Below are 24,290 nucleotides of genomic sequence, written 5' to 3'. Positions count from 1 at the left end.
GCCTGCTGCGTCTATGCTGGATAATTGTGAGAAGTTTCAGAAAATATCGTAGTTTCCACAGAGTTTAAAATATATCTTTGGTTTGCTGGAAGCAAAGAAAAAAACGATTTCCTGTTCTCTGAGACTGTAATAAGGAGAAAGATATTAAGCCCTATTCTTGAAATGTTTTCTTTCAGAACATTTCACTGTAATATAATAAGGTCCAAGATAGAGGAACAATGTTTCTCTCTCTATACTATATGTCTACTGCATGCTGTGTTTTTAATTTGAAAGAGACTGATTCTTTTTAAGGGAATTATTCATAAAAGAATGCAGAAAAATATATTATACAGACACATTTTGACAACCACAGTGAAATTACAGCAAATCTTATTTTACTAGAACATTGCTTCCAATAAAAATCTCTCAAGTTTTAAGAACAGTGTGTTCATATATACATAAAAATGTAAGGCTGTCTTCATGCAGCTCGGATTGGAGGATTTGTAGTGTCATGCTATTATTATTATTATTTCTATACCGCTTTATATTTTAAAGAAAAAAAATCTCAAAGCGGTTACAACAAACATTAAAACACCAAATGAAACCATCCAAAATAAAACAATACAGAAAAAAATTAAATAATAAGTATACATTCAAAGCAGCGTAATTAACTGGAAACAAAATTATTATCTTAAAAAGTTTCAAAATAAGACATTTCAAGGGAGGGCAACTACAAAATACACATTTAATGAGCAAAGGTAACAAAAAAAAATCATCTTAAGGATTTCAGAAGAAAACATTGCTAAAGGAAGTCAGACATAAAATGCACATTTAAAACAGCACAAGGAGCAAGAGAATGAAATATTATATTCAGCACAGAACGTATCTGCTGATGTTGTTGCAGCCAATTCTGCCAATGGTGGTTCATGGCAGGAGATAGCTGTGGAAGCTCAGGCTCAGTGACCTGAATCTGCATTAAGAGATTGCCAAGATGGTCTCTGGCCTCTTCAACAGCCTCAGCTTCTGTAGCTGGAGTCAGTCAGGGCCCCGTCCTCCCAGGCAAGGTGGAAAAAAGGCCTGCATGGCAGGGAACAGGCCATGAAGTCAGGGTGGGGAAGCAAACGAGAAGGCAGGTTGCACAACACCAGCGGTCATTGTTATGTACTGAAGTTCTCACCCAGGACCAGCAAGGGGATACTGTAGATAGTTTTCACTCAGGTCCACATATGCAAATAAGGAATTGAAAGTGGCTTCATTGATTGGATAGTTACAGAAAGTTGTTACTGTTGCTTTGTAGTTGAGCTTTATATAAGCAGGTTGGCTGAACCCTTCAGCCCAGTTCTGTTCTGGACCTGTGAATAAACGAGCTGTTCGAAGAATAGCTATGTTGTCTGATATGTTCACCCACAGCTTAACAGTCATGACATGGGAGTGAGGAAGGAGGTACACTGACAGACAAAAAAAGCAGAGACATCACCTTGCCTAGAAAGGTCCGTATAGTTAAAGCTATGGTTTTCTCAGTAGTGATGTATGGAAGTGAGAGCTGGACCGTAAAGAAGGCTGATCACCGGAGAATTGATGCTTTTGAATTATGGTGCTGGAGGAGACTCTTGAGAGTCCCATGGACTGCAAGAAGATCAAACCTATCCATTCTTAAGGAAATCAGCCCTGAGTGCTCACTGGAAGGACAGATTGTGAAGCTGAGGCTCCAATACTTTGGCCACCTCATGAGAAGAGAATACTCCCTGGAAAAGACCCTGATGTTGGGAAAGATTGAGGGCACAAGGAGAAGGGGACAGAGGACGAGATGGTTGGATATTGTTCTCGAAGCTACCAGCATGAGTTTGACCAAACTGCGGGAGGCAGTGGAAGACAGAAGTGCCTGGCGTGCTCTGGTCCATGGGGTCACGAAGAGTCGGACACGACTAAATGACTAAACAACAACAACAAAGCTTTAATGAGAATGTACCAGCTACTTGTCAGAGAGGATGTAAGGGATGGGGGTGAAATTACAATGCATGGTGGCAATGCCCAGTTGTACAAGCAAGCTTGTTTTCTCCTGCTCTGGAGGGTCAGACTTGAACCAATGGCTTCAAGTTACAAGAAAGGAGATTCCGACTAAAGATCAGGAATAACTTTCTAACAGTAAGAGCTGCTTGACAGTGGAAATGGAATCCCTCAAGAGGTTGTGGGCTTTCCTTCATTTGAGGTTTTTAAGCAGAGGCTGGATGGCCATTTGTCATGAATGCTTTAGTTGAGATTCCTGCTTTGCAAGGGGCTGGACTAGCCTTGGAGTCCCTTCCAACTCCACAATTCTATGATTGTGTGATTCTATGATTTTTTGAGGAAAGGCTTTTTCAAACTATGTCTTCCAATAGTGCAATAAATTATTCTTCCAGACCCAGGTCTAACATTGCTATCACTCTTTCCAGAAACCATGTACAATGTGTTATATAAGGATCTAATCATCCACCAAGTAACAGCAGCTAGGCTACAATTGGCTCAGCATTGGAGATATCATTCCCATTGTACTCTAAAGGGAATAAGTTGTGGCAGTTACCGATTGCAGAAGAAGTTACAGAGTGTAACTGACAGCTTAGAGGGGGTTTAATCTAAAATACCATTCTCAGTTATATGGTTTTTATTTGTCGAATATATTTTGCAGTAGCAGGGAGCAGTTCTTTCTCCAGATCTCCATCATCCATTACAGACTGGCATCATACCGAAACATTTTTGGCCTTCAGCTTAAAATCTATACATTAATTTTGTTGGCATTCCATATCACTATTTCTACATCTTCTCCACGATTGTTTTGGTTTTGCCTTCTTTCTGTGCATTTACAAGCAGCGCCAGAACTAAGCTTACAGTCAAGTTTTGTTATGTGTGCCTTGTTTGTTATGATGCATGTTTTGGTTATCTGAAGAAAATCAGTAATTAAAAAGAAAAAGACGGCAGGACTGAGATTTGGAGATATGCTTCAAGGTCCAGACCATGGGAAGCCCCGAAATATTGATAATTATAATTTTTTATTTTATTTTATTATTTTTATTGGGTTATGATTTGATATGTTAATTGGGTTTTTTTATTGGAAAATTAATAAAAACTATTTAACAACAAAGAAAGAAAGAAAGAAAGAAAGAAAGAAAGAAAGAAAGAAAGAAAGAAAGAAAGAAAGAAAGAGAGAGACAAGCAGGAGAGGGCTGTTGTGCTCATATCCTGCTGAAGAGCTTACCTTGGGCAGCTGAACAGCCACTGTAGGATCAGATGCAGCAGTAGAATACATATTTGGTGTGATCCAGCACAGCTCCTTTGATGTCATTAAAGGCATCAAATGCTTGCTGGCAGATGAACACTGGGATGTCAGCAAAATTTTAACGTAGACAGAGTGCTGTCTTCATCGCCCTGCTCTAGCTCTCTGCCACTTGCTGTTTGATGGCCTTTGCATGTATGCAGCAGTTCTTGAAAAGCACACAGGGATGCTTTTGAGGAACAAAATGAAGAAAGGCAATAAGGATAGCTGATCTAAGTCTATCCACATTCATGGTGATGTTGATGTGAGGAGAGAGGGTGGACCTTCTGGCCATCAGTGCCACAGTTAGAAAGCTGTTCCCTGCAGAAGACACCACCCTGAAGAAGCTTCCTTCTGCTCATTGTGAGATTCAGAGGCACCAGCTTCTCCGGACAATTGAGGGGGCCCAACGTGATGTCACACGACGTCCTGATGTCGCATGCCAATGCCCTTGATGAGATAGGATCTACTGTCCAAGAATGGGGGCTTTGAAAAGAAGCTGTAGGTATCAAAGGAGCCCTGCAATGAATTCAGAGTGAGGAAAACATATGTTGTGCCTCTTCACATGGCTCCTTCTCCTTCATCTTCACCTTCACCTTCGCCTTCTCTTATGCTCCCAGCCTTTGATCCTCTGACACCTATTGTTCCATGTTATGTACTGAGTTGAATAGGATTCAGAATGTAGCAGTCTGATTGGTCCTAGAACAATAGGATTCAGAATGCAGCAGTCTGATTGGTCCTAGAACAATAGGATTCAGAATGCAGCAGTCTGATTGGTTCACAGGAGCCACCCAATCCAGCTCCAGGTGGAATTGAATCCATAACCTGATTGGCCTACAGGAGAATCCCGGAATTAGCCAATCAAGTGGGGCCCATTGTGTAAATAATGTATATAAAGCAGACATTCTGTGGGAACTTCCATTCCTCCTCACCACTATGAGCTGAATAAAGAGCATGAAATTCCACTCTTGACTTCCAGTTCCCCTTTCCTGTTTCAGTCTCAACCACCCGGCTTGTCTTCCCTTCTATACTCCAAATAATTAAAATACTACCATTTATTAATTTCTAGGGTTTAAGGCCCTCCCTCCTGTAAAACTAACTTTTTTGTTAAAAAATAATGCAGGGTTGGTTTATACATTATCTTGGGGCACAAACACTCCCATACTGCTTGTAGAGCGGGCAAGGTGGTTCCTTTGCATGCACTCATTTGTCATCATTTCTCTGCAGAAGTTATTAAAACACATTGAGGCAAGAGCCAGATTGGAGTGGGCCTTAAAACTATTTCCAACCTGCCATTCCACACCTGAGAAATTGTGTGTCTATGGAACAACTGGGAGCTTACGTGCTGGGGAGAATATGAAAGCCTTGTCTTCAGAACAGATTAAATAAAAGTGATTGAGGAATCTGTTGCCCAAAAGAGACATCACAAAACTGATTAGATTCCTGTTGTTTCTGGGTAATGTGGTTGCTCTGCTGACATTTGAATGACAAATGCTGAAAATCTCTGGGTTTTCTGCTTAAAACTGTTACAGACCAATCCCCAGTTTGCCTTCTGCATGCCTTGCAGAATGATGCTTGACCTCGAAATATTAGAATTTCTAGTAACATGGGCTGAATTCACTTTTAACGTGATAATCGTATCCTGTGGACATATATTGACTTTGAGAAATGCTAAGAGCTCGCATTTTGCTGCTGGCTGGTGGAGCGACTCACGAAAAGGAGAGTGATGCTCCATGTGACTTAATTGCCATTCAGGATGCATTTCTGCAGCTGCTCAAATAATAGGCAGATAGCCAACGACAGCATCCTCTTGATGCTCCGGGACAGTGTTCCTTGTGTAAGAATAAAAATATAATGACTCTAATGTGTCGTTTGGGTTGCTTCACACATCACCTGCAGATTGCCATTTGGAATGTATGATTAGAGCAATGCTCGGAGAGGGGGACAGGAAGTGGGGGCTTAATTGCAATCACTTGGAGGCTGGCCAAACATTTTGAGCACCCTTCTGTGATGTTTGAACTGTGCTGCCTACAGAATGAATAATATACCTGGCTTCTTCCAGATGCTGCACTTTGGGATGTCATTTATATGCCTTGCATGCTCCTCTAGGAAAAAAAAATATATCCCTGTAGTTTACTTTGGGGAAAATCTATCTATCTATCTATTCATCAACCATCTATCTATCATCGCAACAGACTGGAACTTTGTCATAATTGTCAAGCTGCCTCAAATTACACAAAAACTCAGCAAGGTAAACTACTATTAGTTATTCTTTCTTTCTTTCTTTCTTTCTTTCTTTCTTTCTCTCTCTCTCTCTCTCTCTCAATGTTTATAAACTACACTTTCATAAAAGATATAAGGTGGTGTACAATATTGGGGGGGAACCCAACTAATAATAATAATAGTAATAGTAATAATTTATTATTTATATATAAATATAAATATAAAGCCACTCTGGGCGGCTTCCAACAAAACACTAAAATACAATAACCTATTAAACATTAAAAGCTTCCCTAAACAGGGCTGCCTTCAGATGTCTTCTAAAAGTTTGGTAGTTATTTTTCTCTTTGACATCTGCTGGGAGGGCGTTCCACAGGGCGGGCACCACTACTGAGAAGGCCCTCTGCCTGGTTCCCTGTAACTTGGCTTCTTGCAGCAAGGGAACCGCCAGAAGGCCCTCGGTGCTGGACCTCAGTGTCTGGGCAGAATGATGGAGGTGGAGACGCTCCTTCAGGTATACTGGACAGAGGCCGTCAATAATTTTTATTGACTTACATGTCAATAAAAATGGTTGATAAAAAATCCCAAGTGTCATACGTAGAAACATAGAATTGCAGAGTTGGGTGGGTCATCTAGTCTAAGCCCCTGCAATGCAGGAATCTCAGTTAAAGCATCCATGACATATGGCCATCCAACCTCTGCTTAAAAATTTCCAGTGAAGGAGAGTCCACAACCTCCTGAAGGAGTCTGTTCCACTGTCGAACAGCTCTTACTGTTATAAAGTTATTCCTGATGATTAGTCGGAATCTCCTTTCTTGTAACTTGTATCAGGTCCCAGATAACCTAGAAAAGCTCTGCTGGATGATCACTTGAGAATGTAATAGAAGCAGTAAGGTAGGATTCCTTTGCTGCCTTTATTGTCACATGGTAGGTACAGTTGTGCTCTCTAAACAGTGCTCAGCTGGCCACAGAGTGAGTTCTTATAAAATAAGTTTAGAAATATGATAAATGATGTAATAAAATAGTATTTTGATATATTTTTGTAGTACAGATTAATGCAGAAATGAATTGGGACTTATGATCACATGCAAAATCGACATGAACCAGAAACAGACTGATCTGTTCATCCCTAACTATGGGAAATTATTATTATGTCTTTCATACCATTTTTGGGGGGGACGACGACCTTCTTTGGCCTTGATTTTATACAGAAGAGAGCAAGAAAATTTGGGAAAGAAATAAAAACCACCCACTGTCCACAAAAGTTTTCTGCAGAGTTTTTATGGTTTCTTGAGGAGACTCTTGAGAGTCCCATGGACTGCAAGAAGATCAAACCTAACCATTCTTAAGGAAATCAGCCCTGAGTGTTCCCTGGAAGGACAGATCCTGAAGTTGAGGCTCCAATACTTTGGCCACCTCATGAGAAGAGAAGACTCCCTGGAAAAGACCCTAATGTTGGGAAAGATTGAGGGCACAAGGAGAAGGGGATGACAGAGGACGAGATGGTTGGACAGTACAGTGGTGCCTCGCAAGACGAAAATAATCTGTTCCGCGAGTCTCTTCGTCTAGCGGTTTTTTCATCTTGCGAAGCAACCCTATTAGTGGCTTAGCGGCTTAGCGTTATTAGCGGTTTAGCGGCTATTAAAGGCTTAGCGGCTTAGCGGCTAAAAGGCTATTAGCGGCTTAGCAGCTTAGAAAAAGGGGGGGAGCGAAAAAAATCGCAAGACTCGCAAGACGTTTTCGTCTTGCGAAGCAAGCCCATAGGGAAATTTGACTTGTGAAGCGCATCGAAAAACGGAAAACCCTTTCGTCTAGCGGGTTTTTCGTCTTGCAAGGCATTCGTCTTGCGGGGCACCACTGTATTCTTGAAGCTATGAACCTGAGTTTGACCAAACTGCAGGAGGCAGTGAAAGACAGGAGTGCCTGGCGTGCTCTGGTCCATGGGGTCATGAAGAGTCGGACATGACTAAATGACTAAACAACAACAAATTCCACTTATTCAGTCTGCAGTGATGGTCCTCTACAACCTTCACCACCACCACATCCTTCCTCCTCTGCTTGGTCAGTCTGCCCTTTTCTCCTAGCTTTGCGTATCATCATAGCTCCCAGGAGATACAAGGCCAGAGTATTGTTGATGTCATCCACATAAAAAACCAGCACTGAATTTTAACAGACCCATTAAGAAAAAAAAGAGGTTAGACAAGGCACTTAATGGTGTGGTGTTCTGAGTTAATGGAGAAAGTTAAATGTAGCTTTAAGGATAAATGGGCACTAGCTTTTACCATGGGACTACATTTCCTTAGACCTAGTTGAAACAGTTCTCCCTCTGTGTTTCAGTTGTCAGAGCCTCATCTGCATGAACAGGGTATACCAAATCCATTCTGGACAGTAGATGAGGTTGGTGTTTGGGCAACAGAGGCTATATATTCTGCTTCATTGCCTCATTAATACCCCCTTTGACAATTATTTATCAGTTATTTATTTTGTTAGTTATTGCATTCTGAGGGTTGAATCCAGTGCAGCAGCAGCAGCAGCAGTAATAATAATAATAATAATAATAATAATAATAATAATTTATTTATCTGGCTGGGCTTTCCCAGCCACTCTGGGCGGCTTCCAACAAAATATTAAAATACCGTAAATATTAAAATTCCCTAAACAGGGCTGCCTTCAGATGTCTGGTAGTGAATTAAGTAAGTGAATTAGTTAATGAAGGGATTTATACGTGTGCAATGGAACTTCTCCCTTCTCCTCCCTATAACCCGTGGACCCACTAAATCTGTTCTGAGGTTTTTCCCAGCCCTCCATAGTAGATTTGGGGAAAGGTGAGAATTTCCATTGCACAAGCATAAATCTAATACAAGTGCATTGGATGCTGCCCTGAATTTCCAAATCATAACTCTTTTCTTTTTCCTTTTCAAACTCAGAAACATTCATCATTTGTGGGGAAGTCAGATATAGCTGAGGTTCATCATCACTTAATTTTTATATTCTTAATCCAATGCCTAATTTTTTTGATGTTGATTACGTTCTTATTTCTGCTTGCTTAAGCTAAATGCTTAAGCTAAACTGTGTTACCATCACAGTTCTTTAAAGGCCTTGCTTTTCTCCAAAACTATTAATATTCCAATGCAACTCAGATAAAAAATCTCATTGCTTTTTGCTCAGCATGTGCCATAACTCCTGAGTTTCTGTACATCATTGTAAAAAGATCAGGGATTCCATCATTTCCCAGGATAGTATTGTTTCTCTTTGTGCACCTAAGCTTCCAACATTTAGTAACATTGATCCTTTATCTTGTTTTTCCTTAGTGCAGTGAATCATTCTAATGCTGGCTCAATATTTAAGAAAATATTTTTGAAGAAAAGAAAAAAGGGAAAGCAAGAAAAAGATGTTACACATTTGCAGTTCTTCCTGGAAAGAATAAAAACACAGTTGTTTTCTTGATGGCTCCTGTTTTCCAAGGCTGCTGTTAATTTTAACGCATGTACTTCCAAACCCTTGTTTTCTTTTCTTTTGCTTCCTTTTTTGTCTTTTCCTTTTGTTACTTTTGTATTCCTGTTTTGAGAAGAAGGGTTCATTGTTCCAGTCTCTGCAGCGGAAATTGTGATATTTGGAATAGCGGTCTTCTAATTTTCTTTGAGCAAGGTATCATATCTGTTTGTGGTACCAGGGCTGTTCCCAAGATCAACTGATGCAGGTTAAATGGAGAGCCAAACGGGATGTGTGTTTATGTGAGATTTTAATTGAGAAACTAGCGCTGGGGAAAGGCTTAAATCCCCCGTATCCACAGCATAATATACCAATATACCTGGTTGGAATCAGGGAGCCCTTGTGGCTTCTAGTTACACTTTAAAAGCAACAACATGGGAGAATCTATTAAGGGATGTTCCATATCGGAAGGTTGGCGGTTCAAATCCGCATGACGGGGTGAGCTTCCACTGCTCTGTCTCAGCTTCTGCCAACCTAGCATTCAAAGGCATACCAGTGCAAGTAGATAAATAGGTACCACTGTGGCAGGAAGGTAAGCAGTGTTTCCGTGTGCTGTGGCACTCGTCACAGTCCTCTGTGTGCCAGTAGCAGTTTAGTCATGCTGGCCACATGACTCAGAAAGCTGTCTGTGGACAAATGCCAGCTCCCTCGGCGAGTTTGAGCACCACACCCCATAGTCGCCTTTGACTGGACTTAACCGTCCAGGAGTCCTTCTACCTTAATTTGGTTCTCACCATTCCTACCTTTAACTAGTTTTGATCATGCTATCAGCATACAGAATGGTTCAGTACAGAGGCATCTAAAAAGTGGAGTGGTTATTATAATACAATTAAGTATGTTATCATAGGGACGCGGGTGGCGCTGTGGGTTAAACCACAGAGCCTAGGGCTTGCCGATCAGAAGGTCAGCAGTTCAAATCCCTGCGATGGGGTGAGCTCCCGTTGCTGGGTCCCAGCTCCTGACAACTTAGCGGTTCGAAAGCACAAAAGTGCAAGTAGATAAATAGGTACTGCTCTTGCGGGAAGGTAAACAGCGTTTCCGTGCGCTGCTCTGGTTCGCCAGAAGCGGCTTAGTCATGCTGGCCACATGACCCAGAAGCTGTACACCAGCTCCCTCGGCCAATAAAGCGAGATGAGCGCCGCAACCCCAGAGTCATCCGCGACTGGACCTAATGGTCAGGGGTCCCTTTACCTTTATGTTATCAATAGTTCATGGTCAGATGGTGTGATGGGTAAGAATACTCACCTGAACTACCAACAGCTTAGTCTCTGCTACAGTACTTCCCGGGAAAGAAAGGGGGAGGGCGAACCAGTGGAAAGGTTGGCATAGTGCAAATGTACCATTAAAGTCAATTTGGTGCTCCTGCAGTAGAGCCTCTGGCAGGACATGAGCATTGGTAGTTGGCTATCCATGCCAACTCCTGACTCCTTGATAGTTAAGTGGTATGCTGTGCATGCAAAGGTGTCAGGCTCAACTATCTTCCTAACCCTTATAGGTGAACACACAATTAAGAACATACAACCAATTTACTGGCTTAAATGTTGCAATATTGCTTCACTCAAAGTAAGCTGATAAATAATAATGTCATCTCAAAAGAATCAGCAGAGTTTCACACTGCCAATTAGTCATTGTCTAACAGCAGGTAACTAAACATTCTGAAACAATTCTTTCAACATGTTCCCAACTCCCACATCAGGACAAATCTCCCTGTGGTTTTTCATTTTTCAGTTGTTCCTGTACAATTGGGTTTGATTGACTCTACTTCCAGTACAAAAGAATCAGCTCTACATTTCTCTGGTACATCACAGTAAATTACTATCCAATCCATATTTATACTCAATAAAATGCAATTTCATGCAGGAAGTTATTTACAACTTGCTGGGTATTAAATTATCTCTTGAAAATGTCTACTAAAATTCTGTCGGTGACTGGAAATGCAGGCCTTGAAAGCTTATATGCTCTTTGACTAATTTTTTTTTGGTCCAGTACAAAATTCTCCATCTCATTCTTGGGGATTCTGCACCAAACTGGTAAGCTGAACTCATGAATCTAACTTTTACTCAGAGAAGACCCGCTGAAATTATTTCTTGCAAATAACTATGTTTCAGTTTTTTAATCACATTTGTTAGCATATTACTATATGTAAACAAGGCCCATTACTTTCAGTACAATATGAAGAAAATAAATCCTAAATAAAGAGAACAGAATTAAATTGAGTACAATCTTGGGACAGATGGGGAATGCTACACAAGTGAACTTAACTGTGCTGGCCTTTGCATTTAAAATCCCAGCCTATAAGATATCACCTTTACACAGGCAAAACTCTCCTGAAATCATTTTACTCAGCACAATGAACAAAAGCAGTGATCCAAAGTATTTTCCTTTAATTTGTAATCATTAACTTATAATGGATACACACGCAATCCTGTTCAAATGCTCCTTCACCTGGGAAACTGTGATTGCTTAACAGGGCTATAGATGGCTGCCTCTTGCTAAGTGAAATTGAACTCATAAGACTACATGGCAACAGGCAATCTGATCCTCCTAGGCTCTACCTGTTGTATTCCATTATTTTTAAGTCTGTGTTTTAAGAAGTGTGCCCCAGTAGTTAAGATGAAAGGAGTTAGAGCAGGAGCTGCCAACCTGACACTTGTTTGTGCCATGGTACGCATGAAAGCTTCTATTGGTGCATCTGGGTAGGTGCCCCAGAGTCTGAACTTTCGCTTCTTTTTAAAGCAAGTCTCTGGCCCTCCTAGAATGTAAATTATGGGGCAACATGTACAGGCACCTTCTATGAGATTTCTGTGGAATGAGTGTGGTGTGGCCACTTCACACATTTTATTTGGTACTTAGGAATGGTGCACCTTGTTGTCATTAGAAAGCAACAGCGAGTGTGTGTGTGTGTGTGTGTGTGTGTGTGTGTGTGTGTAAGTAATCAGTAAGATGTGATTTCCCCAAGCAGGACCAGCAGGACATAACTGACTTCCTATGCTAACTATAAAGTTGTCAGGGGCAGCACTCTCTCTTATTTTGTGTTACCGCATGCTTCCCATGGCAGCCATTTTTTGTGTTAAGCCCCACCCTGCCCCATAGCAGCTATTTTGTGCCTCCAGTATACTCTTTCAAAACCTGAAATGTGCCCACTGGTCTAAAAAGGTTGAGAACCCTTTAGTTAGAGAAAAGTGGCAGGTGGGGAAAATGCTGAGAATGTGGCTGGAGGTTATGAATAAAGATCTACATTGAAGCGGGTTGGACTACTTCTATAATGGGATCCTCAATTAGATTTTAACCCTTGCTGGATCCAGGAATGAGAAAGGACTCAGGTCCACAGACCTCTCCAAAGTCACACTATATAAATTACTTCAGCAACAGGTTACGGGTCCAGCAGGGGGAGAAATATGTGAGAAATTGCCTTGTGCTGACAAATGAGTGGAGACAGGGGTACCTATACACACTTCTGGTGGACATGCCCAAAGGTGGCAAATTTGGGGAAACTAGTGTTTAATGAGATAAATAAATTACTCATCATCATATCATGAAGTCTCTAGAGCTTGCTTTACTGAATCTGTATTTGAAGAAGAATCAGGACTTGGTGAATAAGCCACTAATTAGATTTCTCTTTATAGGTAGGTAGCCGTGTTGGTCTGCCGTAGTCGAAGCAACAACAAAAAATTCCTTCCAGTAGCACCTTAGAAACAAACTTAGTTTGTTATTGGTATGAGCTTTCGTGTACATGCACACTTCTTCAGATTTCTCTTATGGCAGTACCCATGGTTATAGCCACATTCTAGAAAGACTGAAAAGGTGTGAACTTGAATGCTTGGTACAAGAGAGTAGGCATATGAGTATCTTAAGTGTGATTTTGGGGGGGGGGGAGAGTAAAAGCAAAAACACTCCTCTTGATTGTTTCCTACAGAAAGCCTAGCACTATAGTAAGAAAAGGAAAGAGCATATATTTCTGCAAAATCCCATTTGTCACTTTAAGATCATTCAAACTGTAAAATGTTGCTTTCCATCAAGTGTGAAAGGTGTTCATTTGTTTGTGTTGCCAAGGATACATGTGGTAATAACAGGAAAAATATTTCTGGCATGCAATGCACAAAGCTGACAAAAATAAGCCAATGTTAAACCCCGTATCAGCTCTACAGCCTAATCCAAACTTTGGCTATCTGATTATACTTTACTGACTAGTTGGCATCAGCCCCTAGGGAGCTTGAGGAAATCCCACTGCTTACTTTGTTCCACTTTGAAATAATGACTTTTAACTACTCACTGACCAAACTTGTCTACTTATCCCATGATCTGGGTTCAAATATTGCTGTTATGATGCTTGTTGAATTACTTCACACCAGTCACTGTCTTTCAGTATAACGTATCTCACATAATTTTGCATCCTGAGAAGAAAGCAAGGGAGGAGCCTAAGCTCATTATATTGGCTCCTGAAGAGGCCACAACTGACTGAATTCTGCTGTTTTATGCTTGTTTTACATTTTGGATTATAAATCATGGGGAATTGGCAGAAAGGAGTGCATAAAAGTACAGTGCATAGATGCAGTTTGCTGGTTTTGGTGGAACTCAGATAGACAAAATCATCTGCCACCTCAAGCATGTGGTCCCCAAAGGTGATGCTTGGACGGCTGGCGACATCCTGATCCAGGATGTTGGTTTTAGTCAGGCTGATGTGGGCCAAATTCCCTGCAGGCTTGGGCAAAATGGTTGATGAGTCTTGGTAGGGCTTCCTCGGAGTGCACTGTCTAGATGGAGGATAGAGGGGTTTGTGAACATGGGAGTAGCCAGGATTTATGTTTGGGGGCAGGCTTCATGTTAGGGAGGGCAGAACCTCAGTTAGTTAAGTATTTTTTATTGATTTACTTGATTTGGGGGAGGCAGCTGCCCCCCTGGCCCCACCTGGCTAAGCCCATGTTTGTGAGTGTGTAGTAATTAGCATGCCATGCAAAGGTAAACGTTACACATCTGTTGCTTTTGCGACACCCCCCCAACCCCCCCCCCAGCATGTGGCCCTTAAAAAGCTGTTCAGAAAAGAATACAGCTGTCTTGCTGACAGATATTCCTCACCCCTGCCCTACGCAGTGGTACCTCTAGTTGCGAACCGGATCCGTTCCGTTGTCCCATTCACAATGTGAAAAGCCCGCAACCTGAAGCACCGTATCTGCACAGGTGCGTGGCGCGATTTGGTGCTTGTGCACATGCGCAAAGTGCGATTTAGCACTACTGCGCATGCGCGAGCGGCAAAGCCTGGAAGTAACCCTTTCTGGTACTTCCGGGTCGCCGCGGGACGCAACCTGAAAAAACGTAAATGAAGCAAACGTAACATGAGGTCTGACTGTATGCTAATAGTGAACGTATTTGGCTAGTGGGAATTCCTATTTAACCAAAATGGCACCATCTACGCTTCAAAAAGGAAGTATCCAACTTAGGCAAAAATAAGGCTCAAAGGTTCTCCAAAGTTTGATAGATCTTTAGGAGGGACTCCCCCTCAGCACCAATTGAACACAGAGTGTTGCCTGAGCTGCTGGAAAGCAGAAAACTGGGGAAGGGACAATGACATATCCCAGAATTTGGCAGCTTGGCTTCCTCAGCAAGCACTCCATGCTGCAACATTTTCTTGCAGGCGCCACTTGAGAGACAGGCGGGCTAGAAAACTTAAACTTGTGATGAAATTCCATTGTAATAATAGAAATGAGTTGCTTTGTTGTTTTTGCCCCCTCGCTTTTATCCCCTTTACTAATGAGCGACTGTGAAAGGAACTCAAGTTTCTAAAACAAACCTAGTTATAAAACACTAATGATGAGGCTGGTGATGCAAAAAACAACAAAACGCTATAACAAACAAACAACCAAACAACACTTCTAAGCGGGTTCTGGCGGGACCCACGTTCTGCTTGACTCGCTCCAAACCCGTGTTTACACATCGAGTCACATCGCTGTTCTCCTCAGTGCGCCCTCTTTTTTCTTTCGAGCGCCTTGAACGCTCTTGGCAAGGGCGGAGAGGCGCTTCTGGACTTGAGGGAGGGAGGTGGCGCCTCAGGCCGGGAGGCGAGGCCTCCTCGCGGCGTGGTCTTTCGAGGAAGGGCGGGAGCTGGGCGAGGCGGAGGAGGAGGAGGCGGCCGCTGCTGAGGAGACAAGCGGCGGCGGCGGCCCCAGTGGGAGGGGGAAAGCCGAGTGGGCGCCGCCCGGCCGCTTCTGCGCTCTCTCGCCGGCGGGCGGGATAAATGCGGGATTCGGGGCGGCCGCTCGGCTTAGTCGCTGAGCTGAGCGGGAGGAGCAGCAGAGAGGAAGCTCAGCCGCCGCCGCCGCCGCTCTTATTCCCCCGGAGAGGCGCTTCTCCAGCGAGGGCGAGAGAGGTGAGAGCTCCTGGGGGGTGACTTCGCCCTGGGGGTCTTGGTTTCCTCCCTGAGGTCTCCGCCTGGCCCGCCCTTTCCCTTCCCTTTCAATGGGATTTCTTTGCCCCCCTCCCCAGCCCCAGCTTCCAAAAATGAGGGTTTATTTTGGCGACCCCTCTCATCCTGCTCCCCCCCCCCGGCCTGTGTACTTTCCCTTTCTTTCTCGGTTGCTTATCAACTTCATGACTAACTCTTCATTACCCTACGGCAGTTCAGAGAGACACATACACATATATATGAACATTTCCATTAAGGTTGTTCTTTCCTCTTTTTCCGGATTGAATTCTAAGGAGGGGTTGAGTTTGTGGGACGGGGGGCGGCGGCTGGGCAGCCAGAAATAACTGCTGGGTTTGCAAAAGCCCCCCTGTGCGGTTTTATTGAGATGAATTCACAAGGGCTCTTTTTGCCCCTCTCCTTCCTCCAAATCTGTCATGTGCGTAGTAAATGAATACTTGTAAATTCCCAAAGCCCACAACTATGCGGTATATCGGGAGTGTGTATGTGTGTGTGGTTTTTTTGGGGGGGGGGTAGGAAGAGCTTCCCAATTTAGTTCTCCGATTTCCACCTCCAGAAGAAGGAATGAGTGTATCTGAGATTCCCCTTCGGTACTTTTCTGCTTACCCTTTACCCCGAATTTTGTGCGGTCAGGGCACCCTTGGAAACATGTCCGGTCAAGTTACTAGCCCCTACGAAAACTTCATTAGCTCACATTCCCGCCAATACTTGTAGCAGGAGCTTCTTCTTTTTTTCCTAGGCTATTCAAAAGAGCTCATTCTTATCCTGGGGCGGGATGAGATTTTTATGTGCTATGGTTGATTGGTAATTTACAAATGTGGCATAGGGCATCAAAGGAGTGCCATAAAGAGAACAGGTGACTATAATAAAAAGTGGGCGTCTCAGTCCTTACATCTTATGTTGCTCATAGGGTAGAAACGATCTGCAACACAGACAGATGTCCTTGTTTGCCTCTGTAAGGTAATGGTCACCACAGGGAGGCTTTTGAAGGACCTCTAGCTTTTCTTCTCTTGCTGGTGGGTGTAAAAGTGGTAACAGCACAACTGAATTTAATGAAGTTACGCTTCTATAGGAAATATCTAAGAAATATTTAGCGTAGAGCATATCCCTGAATTGAAAGGGGAAATGAGAACATTAAAGAGATGTTCAGACTGGAGTTGATAATTTTCTTATCTTTTGATTTCTCCCCCTCTCTCTGTGTGTCTGGGTTTGAAAGAGAGACTTTTTCTTGAACTATGGGGACACTTGTGAAATAACTGTGAAACTTAATTTGCTTAAAATTAGACAATAATTTGTTTAAAAATAGACAGTACAGTGCATCTCATGGTCTCAGTTGGTAAGAGCCCAATTCAAAATATATTCTGTGAAATACTGGTCCGTGTGTGTGTGGATTCTGCCTAAATCTCTGTAGTGTCCTTTTGTACGAAAGCAAATTATAAATGGCTTACAAGCTATTCACATAGCAGACAGACAGCTTTTGATGCTCTTGCATACTTTATTTTTGGAAGTGGAATCTTGAGCTTGAAGCCAAAGAATATTTATTTGTATAAGAATTTCCATTTGGTGTTGAATGTCGCCACAGAATCAAAAGGGCAATTTTGCCTCATTTCTAGCCCTCCTATGTGCGAAGATGCTCGACATGCCCAGTAATAACTTGTGTGGACACTTTAAAAAAAAAGAAGATGGGAGGAACACATTATTTGTTAGAAAGATATGTTTTTTAAAATTGGCAGTTTCTATCCAAGACCCATCTGTTCCGGACTTGCTTTCCCCCCAAATAGATTTATAATAGGACAGAGGACATGGCTGCTGTACTGGTATCTGAAGTCTAAAGTACAGTGTAGTCCGCTTGACTGTATTGGTTTTTAAAGAGCTTGCTGGAAGATATTAGTCAAGCAGTAGATTATGAGAGTAGGGTATAGTATCAGAACAGTTAACTGCACTGCAACTAAGAACTGTAGCTCATCTAGCATGTAATGCTCTAAAACTATATTTTGAGGGCACAGCAGCATTACACATGCCCTAAGGACATCATAAGAATCTGCTGGATCAGGCCAATGACCCATCTAGTCCAGCATCCTGTTCTCACAGTGATCAGCCAAATGCTTCTGGGAAACTTGCACGCAGGATCTGAGCCCAAAAGCACTCTCCCCTCCTATGGTTTCCAACAAGTGATATGCAGAATCATTACTAACCTCTAGCCATGGAGGCAGAGTGTAACTAACATGTCATTGTTGGTTGGGTGTAACATTCTTGAATAAAGGCTGGAACTGTGTTTTTGTCATCATCTTCTTGAGCCATCCTACCTGAATTGAAAGGAAGGGCTTTTCTGGTGGTGGGAACCTAAACAGTTAGTTGGAAATGGGATGAACCTTTTGTCCACTCATTCATGGAAGTGGAATGTCTTTTCTAGTTAAAGCTTGGCAAGGCGTTTGGCTCTCTAACGAGCAATTGCCGACAACATCCTTTGAGTAACTGCTTGAAGTGAAGAATTAGGTCAGCCACAAAGTACATGCTCTAGAAAGGCAACATTTCTTTCTCCAAAACAGTTTTAGAGTCCACCTGAACAATTAAGAGTGCATCCAAGACTCGCAGTGGAATAAATAATAGGCACAAAATAAACAGTAGTATTGGTTTATATATAGTTTTCTGGGGGTGTGCATATTTTGGCCCTGAGAGAGGTTTGAGCTTCCTTATTCACTGAATTTCAGTAGAAGCTATTTTAACACAGTTCTTGCATTTTGTTCCAAGTATAACTATAGCTGACAATTTGTCTTGCATTCACTTGCTAACCTCACAGGTCTGTGTGAACATTTTGGAAACCGAAATAATTTGAGATGGGACCTGTGCAAATTGGAACGGTGGTGTACTTTCAGGATTAAAAATGTATCCTACTTAAAATTTTAATAATAAGAATAACTTTACTGGATCTTCTCTTGAAGATATGGGCTGGATTAGCTCTTTATTTACATGACAATTTATTGTTGTAAGCGGTTGTGTTCTAATTCTTAAGTTTTGGCATGCTTTTAATAGCTTGCTGCTTTTTTCTGAACAGGGATGTTTATGTTCATTGCATCTTTGATAACATTCAGTGCCTTTTCACAGGTAGTGAGCAGATAAACAATATGGCATCACATAAATTAATATGGGTGTTTTAGGAACAGTTAATTCTGCATCATCAATCCTTTTAGTGTATTGTTGCCTTGTAAAACACTGTATTTCACAATAAAAGAAAACATCATGTTGAAGGAACACATTTGAAGAAATTGAAGGTTGTTTTCGACCTAGTAGCAGTTAGTAACCAACACATATTTCGCAATGCATCAAAATACTGTCATCACTGCATGTTTCTCAAGAACACACCTGTAAGGCTTTAGTTCTCTTTACATAACATTTGATAGGATTATCAGTATGTCAAATGAGTGTGCTGAAGGAAACATTCTAGATTGGTGTTTCAAATAACTTTCTTCTTACCAGTGGAATTTTGGTTTTTCAATTGGGAGCAAACATTTTGGACATGGACAAGGGTGGTCTCCCTTCTCATACATCAGTCTTCCTCAACCAATGGTTGTAGTGGCTGGACTAGATGGGGGTTGACTCCGAAACATCTGGAGGGTACCGTATTGGCTACCTCTGATTAAAACATCTGGAGGGGCACCAGGTTGAAGAAGGGTGTCATAACACCATTTGGCCTATCTAGAGAGATACTTAAACAAGCTTTCACATGTGTTCTAGACATCTTGACTGCGTCCTTCAATGATGAGCAATTATTGAGCATTTTATGGATCATAGCTATATTTTTTATATATAAATTAGTAGGTAAGACTCCCACTAATGGCAGCAGCATTAATGCAGATTTTTATATTTCCAAATGGTGGAATAATGGAATGTGCAACTTCAAAGGAGAAGTGTTCCTTCAAAGCTTGTTTTTCTATAGTAGTAGTAGACATGGTGATGACTGGTGCTAAATCATAAGCCTCTTCAATACAGATTTCTTAGCTTTCTTCTGATGACTGCTAATGTACTTTACTGAGTAATTACACCTTCTTACTGTCAAGGTTTGCAGACACTGGCGGAAGAGATAAAAAAAAAATTGTTTTGTTTTCACATAGCCTTCCCAACCTTGTATCTTTAAGTTGACAGTAGAACTGTCGGTTTTGACAGCTTAGTTATACATAATAAATGAGGGCTCCAAACATATTTTGAATAAACTCACTTTAGTTGGAGACAAATATTACTTATTTCGTGTCCTCCATCAAGGAGGAAAAATACATTTATGTATTTAGAAAGGTTCATGCTCTGAATGGTTAGTGAATTCATCTGCATGTAAGAGTGCCCTCTGCTGTCTAAGCTAGCTAAAGGAGTGCATCTACTTTGTTCTCTGTTTTGAGTATCTATTGTTGTTTAGATAAAATAACAATACTGTATCCTGATGTATAATTTGTCAATACATGTGGAGCAAAGGCAGAAATCTATGTTAATGTCTTAAATGTCAAAATATTTCTGTCACTTACTTTCTTATTATAAATAGAATAAGAATAATTATAAATAGAATAAGAATAATTTCAATAGAATGAAAGCTCTTGAAATAGTTATTTGCATGCAAAATATATTTTGTTTAGAATTTGAATGGTTTTGCGTCCAGACTACTACTACTCCCAGAAAGTTAAGGGTAAATGATATGAGTCTCATTCTGCCCCGAGGCTAAAAATTGTTGGTCTGAAGTAGCATCAAATATAAACAATATTGTGAAGGGCAACTTTAAGAAAAAACATCTAGATGCTTTGCATTCAACAAGGGGAAAACAAAATAAATATATTTGAGCAAGAATGTTTAAAGAACTTTGGGATAGCAAACAGAAGGGGCATAGGATTAGTTAAAATCCTTTTGCAATTTTGTGAGAATATGTGAATATGATTCTCTTTTATGAAGGACCATGCGGGATTTGACATCTTTCCGCAGGGCCTGCAAGACAGAGCTGTTCGCCTGGTCTTAGACTCACTCCCCTTATATGGGATTTGGGATATAAATTTTCCCTTTGCTTTTTTGCTGGCCCAAGTAGGACCAGCATGGATAGCTGGCTTGGGTGAATATCCGATGTTTCCTCCCTTTATGGTCTTGATTTATGGGCTGCTACTAAAATGAGGCTGCATTTTAAGCTGTATTTTAAGCCGTATTTTAATTAACCCCCCCATTACGTTTTATTGTAATTTATATTTGGTGTTAGCTGCTCTGAGCCTGGCCCTGGCCAGGGAGAACAGGGTATAAATAAAAAATTATTATTAATAATAGATATATAAATAAAGTGGGTTCTTTAATAGCTCCCTTCTTTCAATTATATGATATTCACTACTTTATATTGGCTCATTTTCTTCTTTTTCTCTTTATTTTTTATTTGCTGACATATTACTATGGATTATCATAGTAATTATTGCTATTTAAAATTAATTTATAATTTCATGTATTTTTGTAAATTGTGCAGTTATTGCTTGAATTTCTGTTTCAGTTAAAATAAAATATCAATAATAAATTTTTCCTTCTAGATTTTTGCAGGCTTGAGGTTTTTCACCTTTTTCTAAAATAATCCTGAATTTCACCTATCCAGTAACTTTAATACAGTGTGTGGGGGGGAGGGGGGTAGAATAGGAATCTGAAAACTTGACTACCAAGTAGCTGCATTTAACTTATATTCCTAGTCAGATTTTCTGGGCAAAACCCTCAAAGCTTAGAACATTTTTTTAAAAAAAGAACCTTAAAAACAATATATGATACATGAATAATTAGAACAACAGTTAAGAAACATTTTGTCTAATGGATTTTTGGGAAAAATAATGTGTCATGAATAAGTTTTGTGGTGCAAAACAGGCATATAAAACTAAAAGGCTCTAGTAAAGAAGATGTTTTGGGGAAGTAGTAATGAAAGGGACAGTTCAGAAACCACAGGAAGAGCTATGTATATTTTTAGTATAACTTTTTCCAATTACAATAATGAGAGAGTACTAAAAATGTGGTGTGCATTGTGTCTCTACTTTGTTGTGAAATTTTCAGTAACCACTCATCTAGCTGAAGCTTTAGATTTGCGTTTCTAGTCAAGCAAAGTCTATATATCTGAAATTAAATCCACTATAATAATGTTTATTGAACAGAGTTGCATCTACCAGCAGAGCAGTTTTCACCACTAGTGCTTGATCTCGTAGCCACAACGGCTCCTGCCACATGTAGCTGCTGTGACCACTTTTCCATTTTGTTCTTCAGCTATTTTGGCATAGGCTGTTATTAGTTATCTGTTCGTCTTCCTCACTTCTCAGTGTGTCTCAGAGTAGATTCTCCTGTGCCCAAATAACTTTGAGTCAAGGAACCACAGGGCAGCTTGTACAAAAATTATGGTGTGTTGCAGGTTAACAGATGCTGCAGGAGGACAAATGGTCAGATGAAGACTTTCTATGATGCTTGTAATAACCTGATAGGTTAGCCAATGTGGAGCCCTCCAGATACTTTGGACTGCAACTTCCATCATCCCTGATCCCTGGGCATTCTGGCTGGAGCTGAGGGAGTCCACAACATCTAGAGGGCAACATGTCTGCTACCTCTTGACTAGGCATTATACAAGAATTGCAATATGCTACAAGTAGACCATTGAAGTTTTGATCTGACACCGAGGAGGAGGATGAATCTAGCATGTGTGTGGTATTGCTGAATTGGAGAGACTTTGGAGGAACAGAAGGAGGTGTTGTTGCATTTGGTTTAACTGTTGACCAGTTCAGCATTCTGTACGCAACTATTTTGAGGCCGCCTTTCTCCCCTAAATTAATCATTGTAGGTAAGGAAGTGCTGGTTCTGGGAATACGGTGCAAGCCTGAGCATTATAACACAGGGAAGGGTTATATATCCCCTCCTCACCTATATTGCCAGCTCCAACCATCAATCATGTAGCACTATAGAGGCAGAGAAGCTATATGTGCAGCTCCAACCTGAACAGTGTGGAGGAAAGTGTTCTTCTCTGCTTCCTCTTGTTACTGGTTGGGGGAATTCTGTGTGTGTGTTCATGCTCTTTGTTGAAAGGGGTGAGGGTGCAATTGGCCTTTCTGAGATTAGCTCTTCCTCTGTTTTTATGAAAGGTGTTTGCACTGGCCTTCAAAAACTTTCCTCCTTCCTTAATTTATAGCTGATGGAACCTTTACATTTGCCATCAAGCATGACCTTGACTCCCTCTTATGGAAAGCTGCTTAATGTGAGATTTCCAAATGCTATTCCTAGCATTCTCACTGAAATTCTTTCCTGGGTTCTTGGTCTACAGTTTAACTACACCTCGTGGCAGGATTGTGCCCCACAGGTGATGCCACAAATTATGCTTATGAAGCCTAGTGCTTAAGTCTGAAACTTTTATCTTTCAAGAGAAGATTGTATTTGACATGTTTCTGCTTTTTTAATTTTCTGTAGGCAGTGAGAGCAGACTGACTTTTTTTCTTGCTGCAAAATTGTCTTAGCAGCACTGACATAGTCATGTGACACTTGTATTTATGCTTAATTCTCAGGGGTAAAGTCTGAAATCTTTGAGGCGTGCATTATTTTTTAGCTCCAACAAAGCTCTAAAATGGATATTATCACAATCATTTTTTAGTCTTGCAATTATTTATTATGGGAATGGTTGGCCACCCATGGTTTCTCCTTTCCGTTTCTCAGGCATATTGCTTCAATTACACAGACACTATCTCTCCTGTCTGGGATTATTCTGGTGTTATATCTTCCAGTGTTAGTAGGAGAGCGAGAGCGAGAGCGCAAACATGGTGCTAACCCTGTTTCATAGGGTTAGGGGAAAGGCCACATTAACCTCTTTTCAGCTTAAATAAAAAAAATCCTTCCTGTAGCACCTTAAAGACCAACTAAGTTAGTTCTTGGTATAAGCTTTCGTGTGCATGCACACTTCTTCAGAAGTGTGAAGAAGTGTGCATGCACACGAAAGCTTATACCAAGAACTAACTTAGTTGGTCTTTAAGGTGCTACAGGAAGGATTTTTTTATTATTATTATTTTGACTATGGCAGACCAACACGGCTACCTATCTGTAACTCTTTTCAGTTTGTAACTATTTTGAGGAAACTTGAGGGTAAACAGGTAGCTTTAACTCAGGCATCCCCAAACTCAGCCCTCCAAATGTTTTGGGACTACAAGTCCCATCATCCCTGACCACTGGTCCTGTTAGCTAGGGATGATGGGAGTTGTAGTTCCAAAACATCTGGAGGGGGGCCGAGTTTGGGGATGCCTGCTTTAACTCTTTAATAAAAAAAGAGGAAGGTTATCATGGGCGTTCCCTAAATGGTCTGTATTGGGAATGTTGCAATTTAATTTGTTTGCCATCTTGACTGTGGATCAGTGAAGTACTCAGGCTTGTAGATGACACCAGATTATTTTAATAGACGAGCTGTTGTTTGGTGGTAAAGCATATGGTAGTGCATGTGGAATGTGCTGTAGGTAAAGGTAAAGGGACCCCTGACCATTAGGTCCAGTCATGGCCAACTCTGGGGTTGCGGAGCTCATCTCGCTTTATTGGCCTAGGGAGCCAGCGTACAGCTTCCGGGTCATATGGCCAGCATGACCAAGCCGCTTCTGGCGAACCAGAGCAGCGCACGGAAACGCCGTTTACCTTCCCGCCGGAGCGGTACCTATTTATCTACTTGCACTTTGATGTGCTTTCGAACTGCTAGGTTTGCAGGAGCAGGGTAATATCATGCAATTCCATTTAAAAGTACCTCTAGTAGCAGGGCTGTGAAATACCTTGGAATGACAGCAGCTCTTTAGAGTAGGGATAGCCAGTTTGTTTGTTTTTTATTACAACTTCCATCAGCTTCAGCTAGCATGGCCAGTTGTCAGGTTGTAGTCCACAACATTTGGA

At 41.3% G+C, this 24,290-nt stretch overlaps 1 protein-coding gene across 1 annotated transcript in view; it reads left to right on the top strand.

Annotated features, from left to right (window-relative positions):
• Window positions 1-15,069: 15,069 nt before the first annotated feature.
• SERPINE2 (serpin family E member 2) overlaps window positions 15,070-24,290 on the top strand; it is a 29,824-nt gene continuing 20,603 nt past the window's right edge. The window contains exon 1 of the mRNA XM_083506538.1: window positions 15,070-15,344. The gene's annotated coding sequence lies outside the window, so the exon portion shown is untranslated. The remainder of the gene's footprint in view (window positions 15,345-24,290) is intronic.

The sequence above is a fragment of the Podarcis liolepis genome (assembly GCF_965112155.1).
Source record: "Podarcis liolepis genome assembly, chromosome: 5".
NCBI classification, from domain to species: Eukaryota; Metazoa; Chordata; class Lepidosauria; order Squamata; family Lacertidae; genus Podarcis; species Podarcis liolepis.
The sequence above is the reverse complement of the archived record's forward strand: the minus strand, read 5'-3'. Positions and strand labels throughout refer to the sequence as shown.